The sequence below is a fragment of the Bubalus kerabau genome, chromosome 11, assembly GCF_029407905.1.
Source record: "Bubalus kerabau isolate K-KA32 ecotype Philippines breed swamp buffalo chromosome 11, PCC_UOA_SB_1v2, whole genome shotgun sequence".
NCBI lineage: Eukaryota > Metazoa > Chordata > Mammalia > Artiodactyla > Bovidae > Bubalus > Bubalus kerabau.
The window spans coordinates 65,076,798-65,082,797 of NC_073634.1; positions in this window are offsets into that span (position 1 = coordinate 65,076,798).

Here is a 6,000-nt window from a genome sequence, read left to right on the forward strand (position 1 = left end):
TTATACAGGGTTTAGTGTTAGAACCCATGGGACATGGAATTGTGGAACCAAAGAAATTTTAGGGATCCGCTGCTCCCTCTCATCACTCTCTCACAGCATATCACATTCTCTCTGCAAGTCTGTACCACTCTCCCCTCTCTGCTAACTGGCTGCTTCCGCTAATCCATAGTTTGTGACTTTACACAAGCTCAGATCAGGCCAGCAGGGAATTCTGTTCATTATCACTCAGGAATCCAGGCTGATGGAGATTCCTCATGCATGTGCTTCTTTGATCACAGTGGCAGAGGAAAGGAGACATGAAGAACTGTGCAGGGACACTTAAAACATCTGTCCAGAAGTGCTGCCAGAAGTATTATTGCTGCTCACATTTCACATTTCATGGCAACAACCAGCTCCAAAGTGGGCCAAGAAGAGCAACCTTACCAATACCCAGGAAGAGAACTGAAATATCTGTGAACAGTCCTTGTGTTTCCTCATTAATGTGTTGTGTGCTCACTTATATTTCTCATGCTGCTGTTGCTACTTCTGCTAAGTCGCTTCAGTCGTGTCCGACTCTATGCGACCCCATAGACGCAGCCCACCAGGTTCCTCCGTCCCTGGGATTCTCCAGGCAAGAACACTGGAGTAGGTTGCCATTGCCTTCTCTGAAATTTCTTATAAATGAAGATTAAATTGAAAATTATGGTTTTGCATTTCTGTTAATCTTTTTTTAAGTTAAGACATATCAGCACATTTACTGACATAAAATTGTACAAATGAGCACAAATCCATAACATACATGCATCATGCTCAGTTAAAAAACAGTTAAATGTTCAGACACATCATTTGGCAAATTCTCTGTTGAGGCAAAATAGCCAATTACACAAAAAAAACAACAGACTAATAAGTAAGCAAGTGTTATGTCATAATACTGTATCCTATTATAAGTATTTTATGCAACCCTTGTAACTTTTAGTTCTGGCTTCTCTAACTTTTATATGTAAGATAATTAGTTCCAATAGTAGACATGCTTAATGGTTTAACTTTGAAATAAAATTTTGGAAAATCTACTACTCCTTTCTCAGGCTTCTGAGTCAGTTTAATTCAAAAGTATCCTAAAATTACTATTTGCAAATGTCCATCTTACTCCTGCATAGTTAAACTAAATAGAGAAATAAACTAAATCCTGATGATGATAAAAGATGAGAACTGTCATCCCTAACTCTTGATTTTAAAATTTTAGTTTGTTCAACAAACACACTAAAGGTAGCATCCTTCCTCTTCTCCTTAACAAGCAAACATTATACAGTTACATTAAAAAACCTATAGTAACAAATACATTTTTCTAATTTACATATTGAAATTCTCTGTAAGATTTCATTTGGAAAAAAGTTCCAACGCTAAAATTAATTTTGAGAACTACTATTGTAGACCATTTTCTTTGTCATGAATCCATTTGGTATTTATTTGGCTTTAAGGTCTCTTTTCTTTTGAAAAATCCTCTAAAAACACAAACACAGTCTCGTGTCTCATGACTTTCAGACTTTCTTCTCCTTCTCCTTTGTAAGTCATCCTAGCAAGATTAGTTAACAAAATACCTGAATTTTAAAAGGCGTTTTAACTACATATTTGTAAAAATTGTTTCCATAGAGAATGAGGCAAGAGTTTATTTTCTACAATCCCATGCACCTTTATTACATGGCAAACAAAATTAAGCTCGCCTTCTAACCTTATATCATAGCTCCTTCTCAACCCTTCAGCTTTGGTTTTATTGATTAAAACACGGTGGAAGAGTCTTTTGTTCTTTCTGAGAATTTTCAAAAAATGTAAATATTACTATGACCCAAATGTTTCAAACTAATTACTGCTCTTATAGTCTCAACTGCATTTTGGTTATACATTAGCTTTATTAGTCACATTCATCTTCAGTAAGCAACATTTTAAAAATTCAGTGTAAGATCATGGTTTCGATGATAAGCTTTTTGAGAAAGTGAGTTGAGTTTTTACCATTTCTACTCAGATCATTTTGGTTGCATAAGACAGACAATTCAACTTAAAATGACAAATAAATTTTTTAAAATGTATTGGCTTACATAATTGAAAAGTCTATGTAATTATTTTTTTAGATACAATTATTTTTAACGTAAATTTTTTTACATAATAGAAGAAGGAGACAGGAGAAGGTGGGTCTCAGTTGTTATTGGTCAGTCACTCAATTGTGTCCAACTCTTTGTGACCCCATGAACTGCAGCATGCCAAGCTTCCCTGTCCTTCACTATCTGCCGGAGTTTGCTCAAACTCATGTTCATTGTCAGTGATGCCATTCAACCATCTCAACCACTGTTGCCCCCTTCTCCTCCTGCCCTCAATCTTTCCCAGCATCAGGGTCTTTTCCAATGAGTCAGTTATTTGCATCAGGCGGCCAAAGTATTGGAGTTTCAGCATCAGTCTTTCCAGTGAATATTCAGGGTTGATTTCCTTTAGGATTGACTGGTTTGATCTCCTCATTGTCCAAGGGACTCTCAAGAGTTTTCTGCAGTACCACAATTCAAAAGCATCAATTCTTCAATGCTCAAGCTTCTTTATGGTCCAACTCTCATGCCCAAACATGACTATTGGAAAAACCATAGCTCTGACTATACGGACCTTTGCCAGCAAAGTGATATTTCTGCTTTTAAATATGATGTCTGGGTTTGTCATAGATTTTCTTCCAAGCAGTAAGTGTATTTTAATTTCAAGGCTGCAGTCACTCTCTACAATGATTTTGGAGCCCAAGAAAATAAAATCTGTCATTGTTTCCTTTGTTTCCCCATCTATTTGCCATGAAGTGATGGGTCTGGATGCCATGATCTTAATTTTTTTAATGCTGAGTTTTAAGCCAGCTTTCACTCTCCTCTTTCACCTTCATCAAGATGCTCTCTAGTTCCTCTTCACTTTCTGCCATTACAGTGGTATCATCTGCATATCTGAGGTTATTGATATTTCTCCCGGCAATCTTGATTCCAGCTTGTGCCTCATCCAACCTGGCATTTCGCATGATGTACTCTGCATATAAGTTAAATAAGCAGGGTGACAATATACAGCCTTGATGTACTCCTTTCCCAATTTGAAACCAGTCCATTGTTTCATATCAAATTCTAACTGTTGCTTCTTGTCCTGCACACAGGTTTTTCATGAGGCAGGTAAGGTAGTCTGGTATTCCCATCCCTTTAAGAATCTTCCAGTTTCTTGTGATCCACACAATCAAAGGCATTAGCATAGTCAATAAACCAGAAGTGGATGTTTTTCTGGAATTTTCTTGCTTTTTCTATGATAAAATGTTGGCATGTCGGTAATTTGATCTCTGGTTCCTCTGCCTTTTGAAAGTCCAGCTTGTATATCTGGAAGTTCTCAGTTCACATACTGTGAAGCCTAGCTTGAAGGATTTTGAGCATTATCTTGCTAGCATGCAAAACAAGTGCAATTGTGTGGTAGTTTGAACATTCTTTGGCATTCCCCTTCTTTTGGATTGGGATGAAAACTGACCTTTTCCAGTCCTGTGGCCACTGCTGAGTTTTCCAAATTTGCTGGCATGTTGAGTACAGCACTTTAACAACATCATCTTTTAGGATTTGAAATAACTTGGCTGGAATTTCATCACTGCACTAGCTTTGTTCTTGGTTATGCTTTCTAAGGCCCACTTGACTTCACATTCTAGGCTGTTTGGCTCTAGGTGAGTGGCTACAACATCGTTGTTATCTGGGTCATTAAGTTAAAAGGTTCAAACTCTAGTAATCAAAACTCAGTTTCTTTTCATCCTTCACTCTCCCTTCCCCTGTGTTGGCTTCCCTCTCGGGTTCCACGTGGCAGTCCCCAGAAATTTCAGGCACATAATCACTCAGATTCAAATTTAGTAGAAGAAGCGTAGCCTTTTCCCTGTCGTTCCTTAACAAGTCTCGGGATCCACTTTGACTGCACCATTTTAATCATGTGTCCTTGACCAAAGGATGCTAGGAATTGTACCAGGGACCAAAGGATGCTAGGACCTGTATCAGGAATTCTTTGGGCTACAAGTAACAGAAAAATCTAACAGTAGTTTAAACAACGTAGACATTTATGATCTCATTTAACTAGAAAATTGAAGGTAAGTAGTTCAAAACCTAAATGGAGAAGGAAATGGCAACCCACTCCAGTATTCTTGCCTGGAGGATCCCAGAGACGGGGGAGCCTGGTGGGCTGCCATCTATGGGGTTGCACAGAGTCGGACACAACTGAAGTGACTAAGCAGCAGTTCAAAACCTGTCGGTCTTTATTGACATTCATCCTTCTTCAGTCATCTACACTATCCACCTGGCATAAATCAAGTTACCATATATGTATGAATCAGTCTCTTGACTCTATCATAGTTCCACTGGTCAATTTCTTATTGCTGGGTCATTGCCAATATGTTTTACTTAATATGAATTTATAAGAAATCTTGATATGTAATACAGAAAATCTTCCCTAGTTATTCTTGAGGAATATCTTGGCTATTTTTGGGTCTTTGACTTTTCATATAAATTCTCTCAAACTTGTCAAGTTAAAGAAATTCATCTAAGATTTCAATCAAAATTTGGATAGATAAATTTTGAAAGACTTGTCTTCTTCACAATACTATCTTTCTAGCCAATGATATGTTTATATTTCTCAATATATTTATGTTTTCATTAAAGTTTTATAATTTTCTCTATAAAGCCTTGCCTAATATGCAAAGGATGTTATATTTTTTCTTGCTATTATAAAAATTATCTCTTAAAATATTATTTTTCCTAATTGCATATAAAATGCATTTAAATTTTGTATATAAACCTTGTATCAGACATTTTACAAATTCTCTGATTAAGTCTAATGATTTGTCAGCAGACTGTTGGATTCTTTTATGTAGACAATCATATCATCTGTAAACAATGACCGTTTTATTAATGTCCTTCCAATCCTTTGATTTTTTTTCCTCCTGCCTTACTGTAGAACTTCTTCTTTTACTTACTTAAGTATTTCTACGTCTTCATATTAGACATAGTTTCTATAAATTCAATTCAGGTACATTTTTATTTTTTTTTAATATTCAATCTGATAATGCCTAATTTTAAATTGGTGAATTGAGTCCATTTACTGATATTTTTGGATTTATTTCTTACTTTATTTCATGCTTTTCTCTTTAAAAGTTAAATAAGCTCTTTTAACTTTAAAAAAACCTGTTTTTTTCCTCTTGCTACTATCTGTTGCATTAAATAAACTGTGTTTACCTTACTCTGTATTATATTTTGGAGTAGTACATTCTACATATATCCTTTAGTTATATCTTTAATATAAACATTTATAGATACTAAAATTAATCAATATATCTACCTTGATTATGAATAAAACAAAGACCTAGGATAGTTCTCCTATTAATATGTTTACTCTATCCCACTGTACATGTTACTACCATTAGTATTTTAGATTTATTTTTATATTCCCTGATGAGTCATTATTATCATGGTTTTTATATAAATAAAAATATAAAAATTTGAGTTTGATATTGGTAGATTTGAAATAATGGTACTAGCCTGCTGTGAATAAGTAAACAACATAAGGACCAATATACAGAGGGCATCTTTAACCTATTTATTTAACAACTGACAGCAAGGAGATCCAAACAGTCAATCCTAAAGGAAATTAGTCTTGAATATTCATTGGAAGGATTGATGCTGAAGCTGAAATTCCAATACTTTGGCCAACTGATGCGAAGTACTGACTCATTTGAAAAGACCCTGATGCTGGAAATGATTTAAGGTGGGAGAAGAAAGGGACGACAGAGGATGAGATGGTTGGATGGCATCACTGACTCAATGGACATGAGTTTGAGTAAACTCCGAGAACTGGTAATGGACAGGGAGGCCTGGCGTACTGTAGTCCATGGGTTGCAAAGAGTCGGACACAACTGAGCGACTGAACTGAATCTATCTTTTCTCTTTGGATGTTTTTAAAATCTCCTTTTTATCTAGGTGTAGAATTTTTTTT